The 20,036-nt window shown below is 40.3% G+C and overlaps 1 long non-coding RNA gene across 2 annotated transcripts in view; it reads right to left on the reverse strand.

Moving 5' to 3' along the window:
- Positions 1–1,224: 1,224 nt before the first annotated feature.
- Positions 1,225–20,036, reverse strand: part of LOC125985906 (uncharacterized) — a 125,454-nt gene continuing 106,642 nt past the window's right edge. Inside the window, exons 1-2 of one of the 2 annotated variants that reach the window (XR_011085686.1) lie at positions 1,552–2,942; positions 1,225–1,426 (exon numbers count right to left, since the gene is read on the reverse strand). This is a non-coding gene — a long non-coding RNA (uncharacterized lncRNA). Of the gene's footprint in view, positions 1,427–1,551; positions 2,943–20,036 lie in introns of those variants that run through there. The other variant, XR_007487486.2, reaches the window with a different exon arrangement.

Here is a 20,036-nt window from a genome sequence, read left to right on the forward strand (position 1 = left end):
GCAAAGTTCCCTATTCAAACCTCCAAGCCCGCCCCCCCTTCCTCACGGCTGGATGACGCTTACTAAGGATCAGCCAATCAGCAACGAGCAGCTTCTTGCATGCCAAATGATCTCACAACTGACCAATCACAACGAAGCTACGCATACATGACGCTGGATCACCACTCTGATTGGCGCATTTGACTCCCAGTGTCTCGTCGCTGATTGGATAGTTATTTTTAGCATGTATATAAGCGCATAACGCGTACGGCCACTTGCTCCAGTCCAGTTTGTGCGTTGCTCGCTTTATGGTTGACCACAGACAGCGCATGTGAGCCGAAACTGCTCGATCCCTTTGAAAACATACCCTCTCGCTCTTTCTGTGCTCTCAAGTAGCACTGTGACAGCAGCGTTTAAACGCTATGAGCTCACCCAAAACTGTGGTGAGGAGTGTGTTGACATCGGTCTCGGGAAAAAAAAAAAAAAAAAAGTTTCAGCATATTCTTGAGACACTGGTTGCTGGAACTGTCTAGTTATTACATAAGTTTTACGACTTGAAAAGGGAGAGTGCAGTTTTGCATAGAACTGTCTGTAATTTAGTATGCATGTGTAATTTAGTTTTCCCAAATAAGATGAGCTGCAGCTGGTTGATGCTCTTTTTAGGGAGTCCAGTCAGTTGACCATTAAAATAATCAAGTCTTCTGGAGATAAAAGCATGGACATGATTTTTCTCGTCTGCTTGGAGCATGCAACACTTCAAAGTATTTTTACAGTACAATTTCCCCTCAAGTACACACAATTCAAATTTATATATTAACTCATTAATTTCAGGAAAAGCTATTTGGACTTACTGTAAATTAAATGAGAAAAACTCTTGACATTTTGCCATACTCAGTCCTAAGTCAAAGTCTATTTCTGCAATGTTTACAGTTTTTTTAGAGGTTTTAGCAGAGGTGCAAAAACTTTGGCCAGGAGAAACAGCCAAAAATACAAAACAAGAACATTCTCAGGCAGCTGCCATAAGCCAAAACTCACACCCAGAAGCTTACATGCCGACTAACCAGTCAAGTTGTGCCATTGAGTACAACTTGCCAACATAGAGTACTTAGTACACTTCAAGAAACCAGTTTATTACTTCTAAACCTAACCTAACAAACATTGAAGTGCTTTATTTTTGGCCTGGAACAGATTAATGGCATTTCAACTTAATTCAATTGAATACATTGATTTGAAATACAAATAAACTGAGTTGCAAGCTTTATTTCTGATCGAACTATAGCCATAAATCAAGGTAGTGTTTTCACTGTGCTTTGGTCCTTTAGGCAGTTGCTTTGGTCTTTAATTTGGTCACAGGGTTAGGCGTGGCCTTTTGTCTTTCAGCTTTGATTCCTCGGTTAGTCATCGCCTGAATGTCTCGAGTCCCCTCCCATTCCACTTCTTCAACCGACTAAATTAAGGACAATAGAAAAGAATGAACATCCAGTAGAAAAGAATGAACATCCAGACAGACAATGTTAATAATTATACTATTGTATGAAGTTGCATTTAAAGGACTTTGACTTTGACACTTACTGATAGTAGAGGGTAAAGCCAGTGTGTGTCAGCGTTCTTTAAAAAATTCCATCTCTTATAAACCTGCCCGAGATTAGTTTTGGGTGAGGATGAGCCTAGAAAATCTCCTAACCTTGCAATTTAGGTTAGAAGTCTTACTTCCCTCTTCTGTGACTGGAAGTAACCCAAAATGTACCTTTTTTTTGCTCTTGCGACCTCTCAACCATGTCCTATGTTGACATTTGTTATGAACGATGCATCCGCTCGTAACATTCCGTGACATAGTTGTAGTGACCCTACGTCACTCGAGATGTCCTCTTATCGTTTCCTCTGCCACCGCGCCAGGTTGCACTTCCTGCATGTATTGCATAAGTGCGAAGTTACACGGCGGCCTGGCACGCCAACTCCCGACGAGATAAACAACATTTCGAACACAAGAACGGCATTGTCTTCCAAGTGGCAGTATTTTCTGACATTGGCTAAGTAGACAACTGAGAATCCTTTGTGCTGCTCTCAGCTGTGAGGCCGTATTTGTCACCCTCGGCATCTGATTTAGTCATATGGTGGCGGGATGTCTTGTTCAGCCCGGAGCTGGACTCAGTAGCTCCGCTTAGGAATTCCACTTTGCTTTTATGTTTCAAAAGAGCCTATTCATTGTGTCCTTGTAGAACTAAAATGGAAAGAGTGAATTTGAAAAGTGTCCATTTAGTGGAGCCGCTAAAACTCATTTTTTATCACAGCGCATGAAATGTAGAAGAATGCAAGGCTCCTCATTGCACAATAATGGCCCGTCATTACTCATACATTTTCCAAGTTGCCAAGGCTTCCATTGGATGTATTTGATGAATAACATAGTACACGTTCGGGTCCCGCCGGAGCATTAGTGGGCTGCTCTACGGTAATCACTTCCTTCAGAAGGCGTCTTAGATGAAGCATTTAGAGAATGCACGGGGTCCTTGCATGGCAGTTTTATCTTGGAAGGCCAGGTCTGCAGCTTTATCATCGTTATGTAATTCCAGGCCCGCAAGTAGCCGCAAGGAAAGAGCAATTATAGGCTGACCCATTTAATGCATCACTGTCAACCCAATCAGTGAGTTGTTCCATTGAGGGTTTCGGGGTTTTTTTTTTTTTTTTGGTGGGAGGGTGTGAGGTTATAATTCAGTGACCGGACCCAAGTAAGTAGACAATGACCCAACATTATGCTAAGCAACTTAACCTTATTTCTCACATTTATCTTATTGTCGAAATGCTGAATTGGAGTGAAACAGATGATGTAAAGAATGTAATGACAAGGTCCATTTGACTTCAGAATCAAATACTTCTGAGCATCCACGTGTTGCATTTAATGACCTGCTACTCTGCGTTTAAATAATCAGGTCACTGCCATTCATCTACTATTGCTATAAAAGTTAATGAGCAGGGTAATATTGTATGTTGGATTAGTTAACAATTATGAATTGCTTCAATGGAAAAAAAACATGTATTATTTTTTATAATTAGTTTTTACCTAAAATAATAATTTATTTTATTATATCATTGAAATGTAATATTAGGTTGGTCATAAAAGCATAAAAGTCAAAGAGTCTTGTTATTTTGTTCTAGAATGTCTTTGTGAGTGCCCTTTAAAGGGTTAAAGAGCAAGATTTGGTCTAAAATGAGCTGACATGTTCATTTAGCATATTTGTTTACGAGTGTCATGTAAAGGTTCCAGCCACAAATTTATCGCCCGACAATGTTTATACCGGCATGACAGATTCCGAAATAAACCTTTGCTCATTATTTCCCCGCCAACAAGCAGAAGGCCAGTTAGTAATGAGGTACATCGCTATTGATAGAGATGCATCGCCCTCTGTGGGGGCCACTGAAATTTGTCCAGGCTTAAATAAAATGAAAATAAAAATAATTGATTGGAAATCAATGCACATATATCATTCACTCTTTGGTTAAAAGGAGAAATGGATGGTGAGCGAGAGAGGAGGGGGGGAAAAAAGAGCTCCTGGAAAATCAATATTCATTCAAATCATAAATCAGAATTGAGTCAGCGCTTGCAGGGAATGGGAGATAATCATTGGCCTGGTTTTGGATTACATACTTGGCAAGGCTGAGTCTTGTCCAGCCTGCAAATATGTCCCCGCACATCATAACGCACCAGATCCTCCCGTTGAAATGCAATGACGCTTTAATACGACGTTTGCCTCTCGTCGCTCTGTCAGACCACATCTGGGGAAAGATCAACATGTTGGGACGCACGGTGTCACTTCCATCAGTCAACGACCTGGCTCTTGACCTTGAAGATGAAGAGTGCTCCCCTCCCCGTAAGTGTGTGTGCGCTCGTGTCTGTGAGTGTGTCTAAGCGGCTAAGCAGACATGCATCAGACATAGCAATCAGTCAGGGGTGCTCTCGTGATGTTTGGTGATGGTGCTTCATGAATTGGTCTGCGTGCTCCATCGCATTCCGTGCACAACCATGCATCAGTTTGCTGATACATTGGTCGGAGGGGATCAATATTGTCCACCTCCAATATGATAAAAGATTTGGGATGCTTGCTGCACTTTGGTATCATGACTCATCAATTACAAACTCTTATGAACTGAGGAAATATTTGGCTGCAGAAAAATATCATACAATGAGTAATTTTAAAAAACAATAAAATGGTGTTTTGAGTCTGACATGCTCGGAATTGCGATGATGTTATGTGTGCGGTTTTACGGGAGAGTGTGTTAGTACACAAACATCACCTCATTTACGCAATGGAATGTGAGCATCGATGCAGGTATGAAGTCATAAATCCAAGTATTGCACAGCATGTAATCATTACGACCCCCGAGCATGACCTTTGTACACATATTTTTCAAAACATCAAATAAAAGTGATTTTGAGAAGATTAAATAATCTTTGTCCCCAAAAGTTTTTTTTTTCAACACAGTAAATGGAAATGTTCATTCAATTTTGATTAACAGAGTGATTATAGGGTTTCAGGATAAATTAGCCGCCTGGGAAAAAAAAAATGGGGTCAAAATGTACAATTCTGCAAAGTCATTAGGTGCCCATTGACAAAAAGAACTTCGCCCTAACCACGTATTAGATGTCAAATTGCCTTGAGGTCATCATACAAGTGAATAGAAACAGTGTCCGCCTCCAACTTTGGTTGCCCTTTACCCTTTCAATGTTAAAATGAAACTGATGAACAAATATTCCTTTTACTACACTTTGCTACACGTGCTCTCCTACAAAACCGCAAACACACTAGCAGATTTGAACTTTGAACATTGCAGTCACACTGCAAGGAGATCTTAAAGGTGCTAGAAAATCATTCGGACACTTCAATAGTCATTATTTCGCACATGGTGGTGCATTCAGGGGCTACGTATTGTTTTTTTCTTTCCATCAATGCCAACCACTTGGGCCTACTACATTATACTTAGTGAAGGAATGTTGGGTATTTTATTCTTTTCTGCCAACCACTGTGGGAACCAGTGCTCTCGAGGGGGAGGGGCGTATTTATTGAGGCCACGGTAAAAACAGCCGGTAATTAGCAAACTGGGATATATTCAACATTCCGTGGGAGAAAATCAGGTAGGTCCGGTTGGGGGATGATATGACCGTAAATTTAACTGGTCAGATTAAATGTCACCTATCACCCAGTTGAAGACGGCCCACTCATGCATTCCTTGAGTATAAGCACATAGCACTGGCTCATAGTTTCAATACTGGAACATTTTACACATACTGACGTCTGTTTATCAGCCAGGTGATTGTTGTCTCACCTGGCCTAGTTGTGTCTGGAATTTGGCTGATATTAAATCCAGGGTTAGGGTTAGGGTTAGGAACTAGCGTCACATTATTTACTAGCATAATAGTGGCTGATGATTCAGATAGGAAGAACTAAGCCACATGATCATTATTAGTTTTGAAAGTGTAATTTTTGGGAGTAACGTTTGACGCTGGGATTTTAACGTCCCTTTTATCTGTCGTCGTCTCTATCGGTGCATTAAGAGGATGACCTTTGCCCTCAGTGGGTTTGTCTTTACACAGAAGTATGGCTCATGCTTATCATGCTTATCCAAATTCAAATCTATCATTTATTACCACAGTTGCGTGTCACGGATCAGATAGCCGTTAGCTGTTTTGATGATAGGATTGATGAGAATTGCAAAGGTAATTTAAAAGAGGACGGGTGAATTTATTGTCTTTAAGGCAGACAAAGTGGGGACTTTTTACACTTGGTTAAGTTTGTAATGAATGGCCATCTGTTTTAAAGTGAAACTTTAAGCAGAAACGACACTATGAGTAAGCCTTTGGTCGTCACATTAGAGTTCTGATTTCCTGGAGCGATACAAATAATCCAAGGATTTGTAATCTTGGAACTAAAATTCTAAAATGTAGTTAATCATAATTGTGTTATTGTCAGGGAAGCTGATGACCCACCGCTAATGCTACGAGTGAACTTTAGTAAGCCGCCGTGTATAGGAAACACATCAGCTCTCCTGCACCTTTCGCCAAGGTCGTGACTTTTAAAGGTTGACTCCAAACACAGGCTTTGTTGACTCAGCGGCTGTCTGTACATTAGGACACTCTTAGTGGGCAACCTAACAGCCTGCTGTTGCCAAAGTAACAAATCCTATTCGTTATGACCTCACCGGCCACTGAAGGTTGTTGAACTTTGAACAGTTATGTCATTTATTTGATCTGTGTGTCATTGGCGCTTCCTGTCGTAAGCTCCTCCCCCTCTGCAGCTCTCTTTTACCTGCCTGCTCTTTCTCTAAAAGTAAACCCTTGTTTCGCTTCATAAACCATTATATCATTTCCTTTTCAGGTCTTTTATTATGAATTTTCTATAGCATAATCGTTACTAAGTCATGCATGTAAGTCTATTTTCCCAAGCTTAAATAATGACAATCTTCACACTATAATTTAAAATCATACAAGATTTTCCTTAATTCAAAAATTAATTACCTCAGTCACAAAAGAAAATAAATTACAAAGATAATGTTATGTTCAGATTATAATTTAATAAAATGCAATTATGTCCTTTTACCGAAGCTATTTTAGGCATGTTAAACATCGAGTTCCTCATCAAACAACATGTGGCCTAGTTTGTACATGAACATCATGGTTGCAGAAGCAATCAGGTGATAATCATCCATGATAGAGAATGCCCTTCTCGACTTCCCTCAGCAGATACTTTTGCCCTGCTGAGAATGACTCATTCGTATCTCATGACTGCTTTCCAATGAAACATGTTGTTCCTAGCGGCGCTCTACTGGAAATAGGATGAGTGGTGAATTATACCATCACACCACCTCCAGGGGAAAATAAACAAATATATAGCGAAATCAGTGACTGCTATAAATATTTTTTTAATATTACCTATTTTCATTAAAATTGTATTGAATATTGCAAACTGCAAACAATTGGTTTTTTTTTTTTTTTTTTACTTGCTGGCCTAGCTGTGCTAGTGTTAAAAATAATTCCCTTTCTCTTTTATGTTATTAATATAATATACTTTGAATAAGCTTGAGATTTACACTGTAAACAAAGCAAAAAATATAGCCTTTATTTCTCTTTGAAATGGATTCATAACAGGAGGACTTGGTGACACATATTATTAGTTCGGGAACAATTATGTTCTAAATAAAGATATTGGAGGCAGAAAAGTTTCATTCTATTTGATTAATTTCTTTTTGAACAGGTCAGCACAGAGAATAATTGTCAATTTTTGGCTATGTGAAGCCCTTTGAGACTGTTTGTGATTTAGGGCTATACAAATAAACTTGACTTGACTTGACTTGACACAGATTTTTCTGCGAAACCTGACAACAGTGCAATGCATTTATAGCAAACAAGAACATAATAATATTAAAAATAATAATAAATAAATGTAGCCATTAGCAAACAGCTCTTCATGTGCTACTCAAAAAAGGAATGGGAATAAAATCACCGCTCCAAAACATTTTTATATCTCTGACAATATTATTAGATAGTTGCTATTATTAGATTGTCTCCCACATACCCAAAACGTGAAATTGAAATTGTCCTTCAGTGCAAACGTGAGTTCATTTTGAGGTGGTGCAGCAAGGTGACATATAAAGACAGACAGACAGACAAGCAGTCAGACTGGAGCAGACAGGTAAACACACAAGCAAACAGGGTCACTCCAATGCCCCAGAGACCGATGACACGAGCCACTGCTTCCATCCCGCAATCCACAAACTGAGCAGACGGACGGCTTTCCAATGACTGCGACGCACAGCGAGCCGCTTGTCTGAATCTTACACACATCTTCTAATGACAGGAGACATGGTTGGCATCCCTGGGGAACAATATGAGGGAGGTCTGCACAGCACTTGACAAAAACCACCTCTTTCCCCAAATGACCTCAGCTCGGTAAATAACAAGAATGACAAGAGCAAGCCAAATAAACCGTGACAACATGCGGGGTTACCGGCATCACCACTTAATTGATCATTCGCTGCCGGCGACTCGCACCCAGCTCATGCACGTCGCTCTCACTTTTGCATCGAGGTTATTCTTAGCGTAGGTGTGCTTCACGCCTGGATTTTTTATTTCCAGCTCAGGCTCCAAACATTTTTTTTTATCTCTATTAGGGGAAAAAAAAGCTTATGCTGTTCCCAAAGTAGGTTTGACATCAACCCACAGCAGGCTGACCCATTGTGAGAATTCATTAGCAGCCCTGGCAGATTCTCGCACTGTTATTTGGGAGTTTCTGAACATAGGTGTGATATGTGGGTCATTGAGGAGTGAGAGCAGGCGGGCCATCGTCACGACTGGACGTCATGTCATTCTGCCGTTATCAGTCTCTGACAGACACGCCGAACGGCCTCAACAATAAAGCATGCTTATCCCAACCGGGCTTGCTGACCAGCAGAGTTTAGCATTCCCCTCCTTTTACACTGCTCTAATCTGGGAATTTCACAATGTGTCTGGTCTTCCAAACCAGGGCACAAATCCGCTCCCCCCTCCTCTTGCCTCTCTTTACTGGTTGACTCTGTATTAGTCCAGTTAGCACATGTGCCCACCCGCAAAGCCGACAAGTCGAACTTCACACTCTCACACCCTGTGCTCATTCAGCAACCCCAACCACACGCAACACTGACTCACACAAGGATGTTAATAAGAGCTGCCGATTTCTCCTCTCTCCTTTTTTATAACTTTTCTTCTATACAAGACCTTATGCAAGTAACCTTCAAACTAATAAACCGGTGACTCGCATTTTGCCGCGTGACATTGACGACGGGACGAGAGTGTTTGCACAGTAGAGGTGGAATCAAATCCGCGGAGAAATCTATTTCCTTGAGAAACACGGGAATAACCGGACACATCCTGACATGCAATTAAGCCACATGCACTTTGGGAGAATTGCAATTAGCATCTGTCATTTTCATGCTGTTTTTGTCGCCCGTTTCGGTGTGAGCTGCTTGTGTTTCAACTCCGGCCATCACAAGGGCAGATAGAAGAGATAGTCAAGGCCGGTGTCGGAACCTCTCAGCTGTATGCGGTAATTACTAGTGTCCTTGATATTTGATGTGAAATGGGGATGGTAACCTTTAGTGTTTGCCTGTTAGCCCACCCCTCCCCTTTTTGCTCCTGCTCTCGATTGTCCTACCCCCGTTGGCTCCTGGAGAATAGATGGAAAACAAGAGGCTCACTTTGAAGGGAAGTGTGAAGTGTGTTTGCGTGCCAGCTGGTGCCCTGGGACGTGCTTGAACATCCACTGGTTCAACTGCGCAGTGTCATTACTTTGATTCAAGATGGAGAAGTTGTCAAGGGAGGTCAAAGGGTAAAGGGCCCAAGGTGAACGCTTTACTCCCGTTTACAGTATACTCAATTTTATGATGAGGTTTGCAGGATTTTAAGCAGTGTGCAAGCAGGGATACGGATTGATTGTTTACTGTCGGATCCATCCATCAATTTCTATGTCGCTCGAACTGTTTAGGTTTGCATGGTGGGGTGGTGGGGGGGAGCGGGGTCCCAAATGCCCAGGGGGAAAAGTCAAATACACTTTAGGTTAGTTGTATTGTATGTTTCACTAGCATACGCGTCTTCTTGTTCTCCTAGTTTCAAATTTTGTAAGTATTAACCCTGACAAAAAAAAACTAAACAAATAGAGCTCCTTAGTTTCTTAGAAGTTTTACAGACAAGTCTGAAGATATTTATTTTTTATATTTGTGGCTTAAGGCTATTCCAATTAAAATATTTCACTCCATGTCGATTGTTTTGGACATGTTACGAGAAAATATCAAACTTCTCAGCAATCGAGTTTGCTAACACACATTCAAAAACTAGACTTGTGATGACTTGCTCGTACAGCGGCTTCTGTCAGAGACTTTGGAAATTTCAACATGGCCTCCGGCTACTAATTAGAGTAACTATGCCATCGGTCTCTAATGAGCTGTTTTAATTGGCAGAGCAACAATTGAAGTAAACCTTGCAGCTATTAGTGGAAACTAAACATGGGCATGAATGCATATTAACTGTTGCATGTTTGTTGACTCTTTACTCGATTCTAAACGGTTAAATGTGTCACAAGATTTTATCCATGTACAGAAACCATTCAACTTAATAGTTGCAATGAAAAGCAAGGGTGATAGACATGATCTCTGTGGCACTCCGTTTTTTTTTTTTTTTTTTTTTTTAGGAGAGAGGGACGACTCCACTGCTCATTTCTGGTTCTCAGTACAAAAGTCTGATTTGCCAAGTGGCTGACGAGGAATCACACCAAGTACTTATCCAGGATCATATTGAGAAGATTAAGCACTAGACTTTGGTACCACACAGTGTCATAGGCAGCACTGTGCTCAAACAGGATCACAACTGCTTTATTGAAGCTGTCTTCAATGCGATTAGTTCGCTTGACAGAATCCAGCTTGTTCTTCAGACAGCTGAGGGGTTGACCAATGTTTTGGATCGGCTCCATGCAACGCCATCCAATCACATTTATAAATGCCACTTCTGCTTTTATGGTGTTGTGCAACATACAGTTAAAATACTACGCTGCAGAGAAGCCTTGCCAAGACATTCTTAGCAAAGATGGCAGGTTGCAGCATGTCAGATATTTTGACAGTCAGCTCGCGTTAAACATCTCTCGTAGGTATCTTAGTGTGTTCTGAGGCCCACCACATCAGCTTCGGATTATATAACACTGCTTCACATTCTACATATCAATGTTTACTTAAACCTCTCACTGTTTTTCTTGGAGTTCCTGTTGCACGGAAAGCCGCCATGGAACATAAGTGGTCACCTGCATATTTGAAATGCCAGGCAGGATGTATCATCATCAACCACTGTAAATACACACGCACTGATTTTTGTGCACGTGCTTGACAAAAGCTTCAGGAACTCATGCAAACAGAATGTGACAGTAAGAGAAACATTGGAAGGGGTAGATTACCACCCGAGTCTCGGTTTGGACTTGTTACTGGTTAAAAAAAAATAGGTTTGAGTTGGAACATGTTCGAAGTAGCTACTTTGATACTTTTACAAACACGGACGGGGAGTCTTGTGGATCTTACTGTTTATTAATGTTTGACTCATTCCACTGAGAGGAAATATAGATGTTGCATCAATAAAAATATCACAACTGCTCTGTAATAGGCTATAATATTGCAATTACAACTGGTTAGGGAATTCGACAGTAAAACCGTAATGGCTTTCCATTACAGCCACGGCAATAAAGACGTTTGGAGTCACATTATCTACACTTATTGATATTTTTTGTCATTACTTTTCCCAGCTAATTTCAAGTCAGCCATTCTATACGGGTCTTATTGATTCGCTGAAAAAACACCAAGAAGCGGCTGGAAAGATATGAAGGTGAAAGCGGGAGTGAATGTTGCAGAGCCACTGAGGTCAGCACCATTGTGTGGTGGTGATCTCCATCTTCATCCATTGTCAATCCATGGATGCCAGGTTTGAATAGAGCTTTTCTTTTTCATAGATAAACTTTTGACCCGTACATATCTTCTCCTTGGGCAAACATGTTGACCTTGTTTTGCTAGGAAGTGACCAGTTGAGCTATTGGACGGAGTTTTGAAGTGCAAGTTGTAGATGTTAAAAGTTTGAGATGAGCAACTGAGAGATAAACGCTTACCTTGACTATTTATTTTCTGCTTTAGGACTTAAAAGACGATCTTGCATTGTGTTAAGAAATCATATCAAGGTTCCAAGGAGTGCGAGAACCCATCCCGGAATTCAATCACCAAAAACAAATCAGTGGCAGATCTTTTGTCAAAAAAATCTCAGCATTGCCTGGAAATGATGGATGGTCTTCTAAAACTTCAACGTTGATGGTTCCTACATGCATTTTTATCATATATGCTCATCCCTCAACTTTTCATCAGAGGTCATTAGGTTGCCCCCAAAGCCCTACGGCACTAAAAGACATCCACTCGCCATGTTTTTGATAATACTTCCGTCATATAAGAGCAAAGACGAGGGTTAGGGAATGCGTGATTGCCACCTGCCACTTCATTCAACTCCATTTTAATCTGAGCTGTCTGCAGGAATCTTGTTTCGCAAATGACTTCAACTGGCGGCGCAGACGGAAGGGAGACGAGATTTGAGCAGCTGATACCTTGTAACAAATCACCTGAATATGAACTATCCGCTTTCTAATGGGAATCCATATTCATCTTCCTCTCCAAAGCTCTCCAGTGGGGATGCAGATGTGTGGCTGCTTTTATATCTTCCCCTTATCAACTTTTCCATCCGTGTCCCCTAATCAAAACCCCCCCCAGACGCATCTTTTAGGCCCTCCACTATCCGCAGACTCATATTGAATTTCCACAGCTACGCCATCGGTTTTATGGACCGTCTTTGGGATTATTAATGACACGGCACAGAGTTCTACATATGAATATGGAGATCAGCCACATTGTGCGTACGCTTTCCTATAAAAATGGATTGATGTAAATCTCAAATGTCTTCTGATTGATGGCACCACCCTACTGCTCCAGCAGCTTTTCGTAATAATACGCCTTTCGTGCTGCCATTATCTGTGTATTTCCGAACCAAGAAGCCGCCCATAAGCAGCCATGAATGATAACTGTCCTCAACAAAAACACCTCACACTACTTCAATTCAGTGGGCCGCAGTGATAAAGGGGTCAACTTCATGCTACAAGGGATCGCATTGAAATCATAACAGGTTTAGTTCTAGTGGTCCATTACAATGGAAGAAATGTGCATTTTATTTAGGCATCTGGAAGGGCACCTTCATGCTTGTTGCCATTTCAGAGGTGTTTTGCTTTACTCACGTGATGCATGGACAAGATATGTAGGATGAATTATTACAGTCAACACATTGTATTTATTAACCTACCCCGGGGAAGTTTGGGTGGTGTCTACAGAAACTTATCGGATGTATATATTTCTGGAAAATAATAATAATGAATAATAAAGTTTGGGTGGTGTCTGCAGAAATGTATCCAATGTATATATTTCTGGAAAATAATAATAATTGCTGATGAAAAAAAAATCTAGTTGTTTTCAATCCAGCTTTCCATTTGTATTTTTTAAATTAGTAATTTGATCACGTTCACATTGTATTCAAGCAGCACGCCACATTTGTACTTATTTTGTTGTGTTTTAATATTATTCATGGTTTAACCTAATAGTGGGTGTTCTGATGCCGTGACTTTTAGAAGTCAGGCGAGGTTGTTTTAATTTATTAGAAGGCATTTGCGATACTGTGTGTCTTCAAGTGTTAAATTGCAAATCTACCTTTCAAACAGACATTTGAGTATGAAAAGGGCCCTCATCCCTCACCACCTGAATTATTGGACCAGCAACATATATACAGGAAGTAAACTGAGCCAAGTAAATACGAGTGCAGTGGGAGGAAAAAGCTTAGGAGAATTATTTTGACCTACATCATCACCAATTCGTAGTATATTATCAAGAATAACTTTTTTTGAATGACAAATAACCCCAAGAATAAAAATAATGTAAAATCATTACATGCTATTTAAACAATCGGTCATTTTGGGGAAATAGCCAACAAATCATTTCCTTTCAATTCAAAATTGGATTTACCAATCATTTTTCCATTTTGACCACATGGCTGTTCTGAACATGCCTGCGTGTATTTATAGAAGGACATCACCATAGGAACTGCTGTGATTGTCTCTTGTGGAAGACTCTCTGATACATCATGGCCTTGGCACAGATGTAATTTGTCAGTTCAGTGACAAATATACCAGCAACACAGTCATCATGAGATAGGAGCAAGAAGACTGGTAAAGTTCAAATGTGCAAATAATATAAAGATCATTCTTTGCTTTTTAGAAAATATTTCTTTTGCGTCTATTCATTATTCATCATTCATCTGCACATGCTTTTGCTACCCTTTACAAAATCAGCTGATAGTCATGTTTGTCCAAGGTTGTTGAGAAACAGTTTGGTGTAAACAAGAGGAAACAGAGCACTCATACATGAGATCAGCCTTGCAGTAAATGACATGAAACCCCCGTTTTTTTTTTTTTTTTTTTCTCACTCTCTCTTTCTCGTTTTCATCGTCCGGTGACGCTGTATCATCTCATCAACGATTTTGTGGGGTTTTGACTGCAGATAAATGGCAGCTCTACGGCGCACCGGCAAATCCTATCACTCGGGGGGAATGTCAACTGTGTTTTTATTTGGGAGCAGCAATTTCATCTCCGAGTCGTCACATCCGTCTCAGAAATCCAATAAAGGTGACTGACTACGTTTTATCATTGCGGAATTTATCTTTAAGAAAGATTTGCATGGCCACCCTGATAACATGCTAGAAATAAAATGGAGGAAAAATACATATATGTCGTTGGGTTACATACTCAGAGGAGCTGTTAAAATATTTAATGGTGCATTTACAGCTGAATAACACAATTAGACAACTGATTTGTAGTTCCACTGATACTGCGTCATATAATTTAGTAGAGCTAATGTGCGCTTACTTCCATGACTCCCCGCTAGAGATTTTGTTATCTGATTCAAACCAACACACTGACAGTGGCTCTTTGGCCCTGTGACTCAGGAAGAGCCTGTTCCACCCTTGACCTTTGTCATTATCCACCAACAACACCGTGGGCAGACAATCAAGGGATCAAGGCCGGCCAGGAGAAATCCTGTCCCTCGACATAAAAAAGGATGCGCAGGGCGATCTCTCCCCCACTCATTGCCAGGAATTCAATTTCACTCTGCTAACATCTGCCACAGATAAGTGAAACATAAACAATGTCACTCACAGAAAGCAACCAAGTGAGAGAGGAGAGAGAAAGTTACATTTCTGTTCCCCTGGAGATCTCGAAACATCCTTAAATGTAGGTAACCATGCAGTTTATGCACTTTTTTTTTTTTTTATCGGATCTCTGGATAAAAGATTGCTTAAAACCCTTTGGCTAGAATAAGGAAATGATTTGTCAGACAAAAGCGAGCATTGTCAGTAGATGTGAATAGAAGTCAATTTTCCTCAAACGTACCATTGATAACGATGTTCCTGATGGCGATAATTGTTCGATGTTAGTCCAGCTGCATAATGGCTGTTGCCAGAAAACACGTTGCGTCACATAATCACACTCAACCGTGTGAATTTGGAGTGATACCAATGCGCACGAGTTTAATAATGAAAAGATTGTACCGTATTTTTCGGAGTATAAGGCGCAATTAAAATCAAGCGTGTGCCTTATTATCAGGTGTTTTTTATGTCAAAATGAAGTTAGCTTGTTTCACTTAATGTATGACCGACATTTCCCTCAATTTCCAAAAATAGAACCGTATTTATCTTTCAAATAAACAAAACATTAAGAATCCCCAAATACCCATAATCTGAAACTAAAGACCTCATGATTGAAACCAGATTTCAAAACCACCATTTCAATAAATCCACTTGCTCCTAAAACTCACTGGCACCGTCTTCTGTTTACTTCTGTGCTCCTCTATCTTCAGATACCGGTTGATACGAGTTGCTGGTAAAACCTCATTGGACCTCGTGACTTAATCCTTAAGGTAGAACGTCGCAAATTACGTTGTTTACATTATGTCAGCGAAAGAGCGCGGTGCTAAACTGTGGCGATATACACGAGACTTCATGCTGTAAACATACCTTTAAAGGCTGACGTGGTTTACTGATTATAGCTTCTAGTCAAATGTAATATGTATTTGAAGGTTAAATATACAGGTGCTGCTTACTATTTTGTACCCTCCATGACAGCATTTTTAGTGTGACTAAAGGAATTTATGTCTGCGATATAAATAAAGCCGCCTTGCCTTGGCTAATAAATATAATCCACATTTGGTTCGGTTTTTCACCATCATTTTAGGAAGGTGACGTTTCAATAAAGTCGATGATAATCTTCATTTTTGTTCATCTCGAAAGGTGCTGTCGAGGTTTTTCCTCACCAAGCTCATCCAAATATGCCCTCACAGACCTTTCTTGCTTTATGCAAGAAATTTATCCAAAATGTATTGGCTTGTTTCAGGGGGGAACTAATGGGTCTAGCCTTGCTCTTGATTAATTTATTGATTAAGAGCCTCCCAAGACTTCTGCATCCTTAACTAAGCAAGAAGATGCATGAGGCAGAAAATGATATTATATGAAGGGGGAAAACAACAAAAATGGCTTCACCATAGCTTTTAGATTGGTTGCTTTATTAAAAGCACGTAAGGAAAACAATACGATCACCGTATGCTGATGGAATAATAATATCGCCCACTAATACGACTCTTGAGGGAGAACAAGAAACCCTAAAGACGTTATTTGTATCCTGTGAGTTGCATGTGGGAACACGCTAAAGAATCAGTATTCATGCAGATTTTGGTTATTTGGTGCTCAGACCTCATTATATTAGCATACCAGGAGGTAAATGACAAATAAATGCAGCGCTCATCACCGTTTCTATTTCTGCTTGACAATGCGGCTCTGCATGAATGAATATTGATGCACGGCTTCTCCCTTCTACGATACATTTTGGCTCCTTTTTAGGAGGGTTAAGAAGTTTAAAAAAAAAAAGGGGGGGGGGGGGGAAGCAGCAAGGAGACTTGTAAGTAGCGCACATTGTTAGCACTGGAAGCGCTTCCTGCTGCTAGTCAATAAACAGGATGCTTGCTTGCTGTGTCATCCCAGACGTTTGAAGACAGCTGCCGTATGGCAAAGAGAACAGCTTGGTGTCTGGATTTTGGAAACGACAACTATTTCTGGTATTCATATTCATCTTGTCTCTCTGAAGGGGTGGAGATGAGGATGAATGAAAACAGACGTTCTCCACCTCTCGTCTCCCTCGTCGCAACTCCTTCTCCTTGCAGTTACCTTCACATCTGGTTTTTGTTGGAGATGATACTTTTCAGTACGGATGTTCAGGAAAACAAAAAGAGTCTCGGATATCACCAAGGTCAAGTAGTTATTCAAATCGTAAATACATAAAGGAATGATGTGATATCAGCCAACCAAAAATATTAAGTATGGAAAAAAAAATTGGTTAAAATATTGTTGATCGCTAAAATAGTTTTTTCTTCCAGAAGCAAAATCATAACAGACACAATATTATTCAAAACAATGTTCTTTTTAGAAATTCATAAAATATGCCTTTCTCAATCCCAGTTCATTAATAAAATCCAGACTTCATGAATATGCAAATGTTTCATATCTCCACAGATGTCTTCAAGTCTTGTTTTGGTTCACTGGAGGTTTAAAGTTTCCACATTGCGCTGACGTCATTTCCATATTCAGTGTTGTTTTTGGCTTGTATTGTCACAAATAAAATCATGGAACCTTTCCACTAAAAAATAATGATCACTCTGTCAGGGTATGAATCTTCCTATGGAAACCAAACAATATAAATTCCTATGTGATATAGTCTGTACATGCACTGTACACGACTGAACAGGAATGCAACATTTTTTTTTTTTTTCCTGAGTGGTGCACCCAAATTATAGACCTGATCTGTTTATTACGATTTCGGGGACTGTCAAAATTTTCAACCTGGAATTTTGACGTTTTCATCACAAATCGTCATCTAATTCGAAGAAGATAATTTTCCACTAGAGTAATTTTTAAACGCACTCAAAAACATCATCACAATCCAGTTCATATTGTTGTACTTTTTTTTTTTTTTTTTTTAAATCCCCTGCAGTTCCAGAAGCCCCCCTTGCCGCTCTCCTCTCAACCCCAGCCTGAACTGATCACACCCAGCCCAGCCGGTGGTTAACCCGCTAGTTCAACCTCCCCCGGGGAAGCCACTCACATCCTTCCTCTTCACTTCATGCTCTTTACTATTCTCCTTGTATCTTTTGCGGAGCTCCACTTCCGTCCAGAGTGAGAGGATCACCATCTGCTTGGCCAAATCCCTCGCCAACTAACCCCCCCCATCGTCCCATCTTGCAGCCTCCTTCCGCTTACACATCAGCAGGAAGCATCACCTGCTGGTTTACCTCACTTCCTGCTGTCAGAATTACTGTCGGCTTTATTTTTTGTTTTTCACAAGAGGTTTTATATCATATACAGAAAAAGAAAAAAAAAATCACAATCCTGTTTGGTCTTGACTGATTCTCCCCACAGCCATGACTGTATTTTAAGTGTGGTACACTTCATTTTCTCGCGCAGACAACCTTGGCTACCATTTTCTCCCTGACCCAAACCACGGCATGACAAAAATGTGAGCATAAATCATCCCACCTTTGTTGGTATCTTATCAGATCTTTCATAATGTCCTTTTGTAGGAGGTCTGTCATCTTTACAGCAACATAAAACCGACATTGTGCCAGCTTGACCTTATACTTACTGTAGGCCCAAAAGAAAGACCATAAAAGACGTTCGACTACATTAACTTCCACTGCCGCATTCTTCTGTCACAACCCATTTCCCTCCGATTCTTGCCATTACACAGCTTAGGAAATATTCTTATTGTTTTTTTCCTTTTTTTATGCAGCAGCAGCTCTATTGAGTTAGGTAACTCAAAACAGGATGTTTCGCTGTGCAATTACCGCTCACGAGGAATGATGGTGGAACAAACAGAAGCTGAAGTCACAAGGAGAAGTGATTTCAGTTTCTCTCTGGGTGGATGTCCATTGTTTTACGTACTCTGGTTACTCATTGTTCAACTGCTTCCTGTGCTATCACGGGGCCAAGAGACTCAGTTGACCTGTGGACGTCCCACCTTTATGTCTTCACAATGTGACTGGAAAATATGAGTCTTTGTCTATCTCAAGCAATTCAAATTTTCAGACCTAGATCTTGAGGTATTCATATTTACATGGTCGTCATAAAACCCGAACGTTATCAATAGCTTAGATGACTTGAAATCGATGTTGGCCTCCTGATTTACATGGCTGTGTAAGGCTACTAATAATACATCGCAAACCTCGAGGCTAAACCGATTGATCCCATACAATGTTTTCACTGGGCCGAGATGGGGAATATTGATATAGTGAATATGGATTTGCTCTATTAGAGTTTGCAAAGATTTGGACATTCTTGAAAATGAACATATATTGGCTCATGGATAAAAACGTGGATGAGAAAACATTATTGCTTGCTGTGCTACGTTCCGGGCATTGCTGTTTAGCAAGCGACAAGAGTTTCTCGATGCAAATACAATCATGACTAAATCAGCCTATATTGGATATTCATGATTAATGAGCTCCAAGACTGATTGATCTGTCTGAGACGGTCATGACGGACAAAATGTTTCATTACGGGAATCGATATAATTGTCTGGGCTGACAGCAAATTTTCAAGTGCGTAAAGAGCTAATCTAACGTTTGATCTACAGTATATGATGGGGCTTATTAGGAACCAAGGTTCAAAGATCAGGGAAGCTATTGATGATATAAAAGATGTGTTGCCAGGCAACCAAACAACTCGGCGATAACAGGAAATTATGTCATCACCTCCCTTTTTAATGTTCCTCATGCAGACAGGCTGAATTTTTTTTTTAGACGATAAAGTATTTCTCTTTCCCGTATACGTTCAAAACTTAATCCTACAAATCATTTCGATTTTGATTTGTTAACTCAACCTCAGTCAGCAAGTCAACAAATCCATTTGCAGAAGTCAATTTGTGTTAATGGCAGTGATAAAAGCAAATATTAAATTATTTTCCAATTATTTATTGCCAAGTTGACCGTTAGCCGCTACTTCCTGTGTCCGTTTGAAAGCTTTTCTAATGTGTGGTCTCTGTACGTGCTTCGCATCTGCACTTCTTTCATTAGAAGCTCTGTGCAAGCCACTGGAGCGACTTGATAGTTGCCAGGTCTGAGCCAGAAGGGTTCATCTGTTGGAGATAAGACTGAACCATACCAGAGCAGCCTCAGGCGCTCTCTCTGACATCGTTTAATGCCGGCTTGATAGAGCTGTGTGGAATGTGCTATCTCGTACACGTCTTCTTTCCCTCAGCGGGTTAGTGTTTGGACTTCACTAGCCGCAATATCACTGAATTGTGGAAATCATCTTGTTATTTTTCAGCAATTCAGATCTTCAAGTAACGTCATCTCGAGAATTATTTAACGATGCT

This window comes from Syngnathus scovelli, chromosome 18 (assembly GCF_024217435.2).
Source record: "Syngnathus scovelli strain Florida chromosome 18, RoL_Ssco_1.2, whole genome shotgun sequence".
NCBI classification, from domain to species: Eukaryota; Metazoa; Chordata; class Actinopteri; order Syngnathiformes; family Syngnathidae; genus Syngnathus; species Syngnathus scovelli.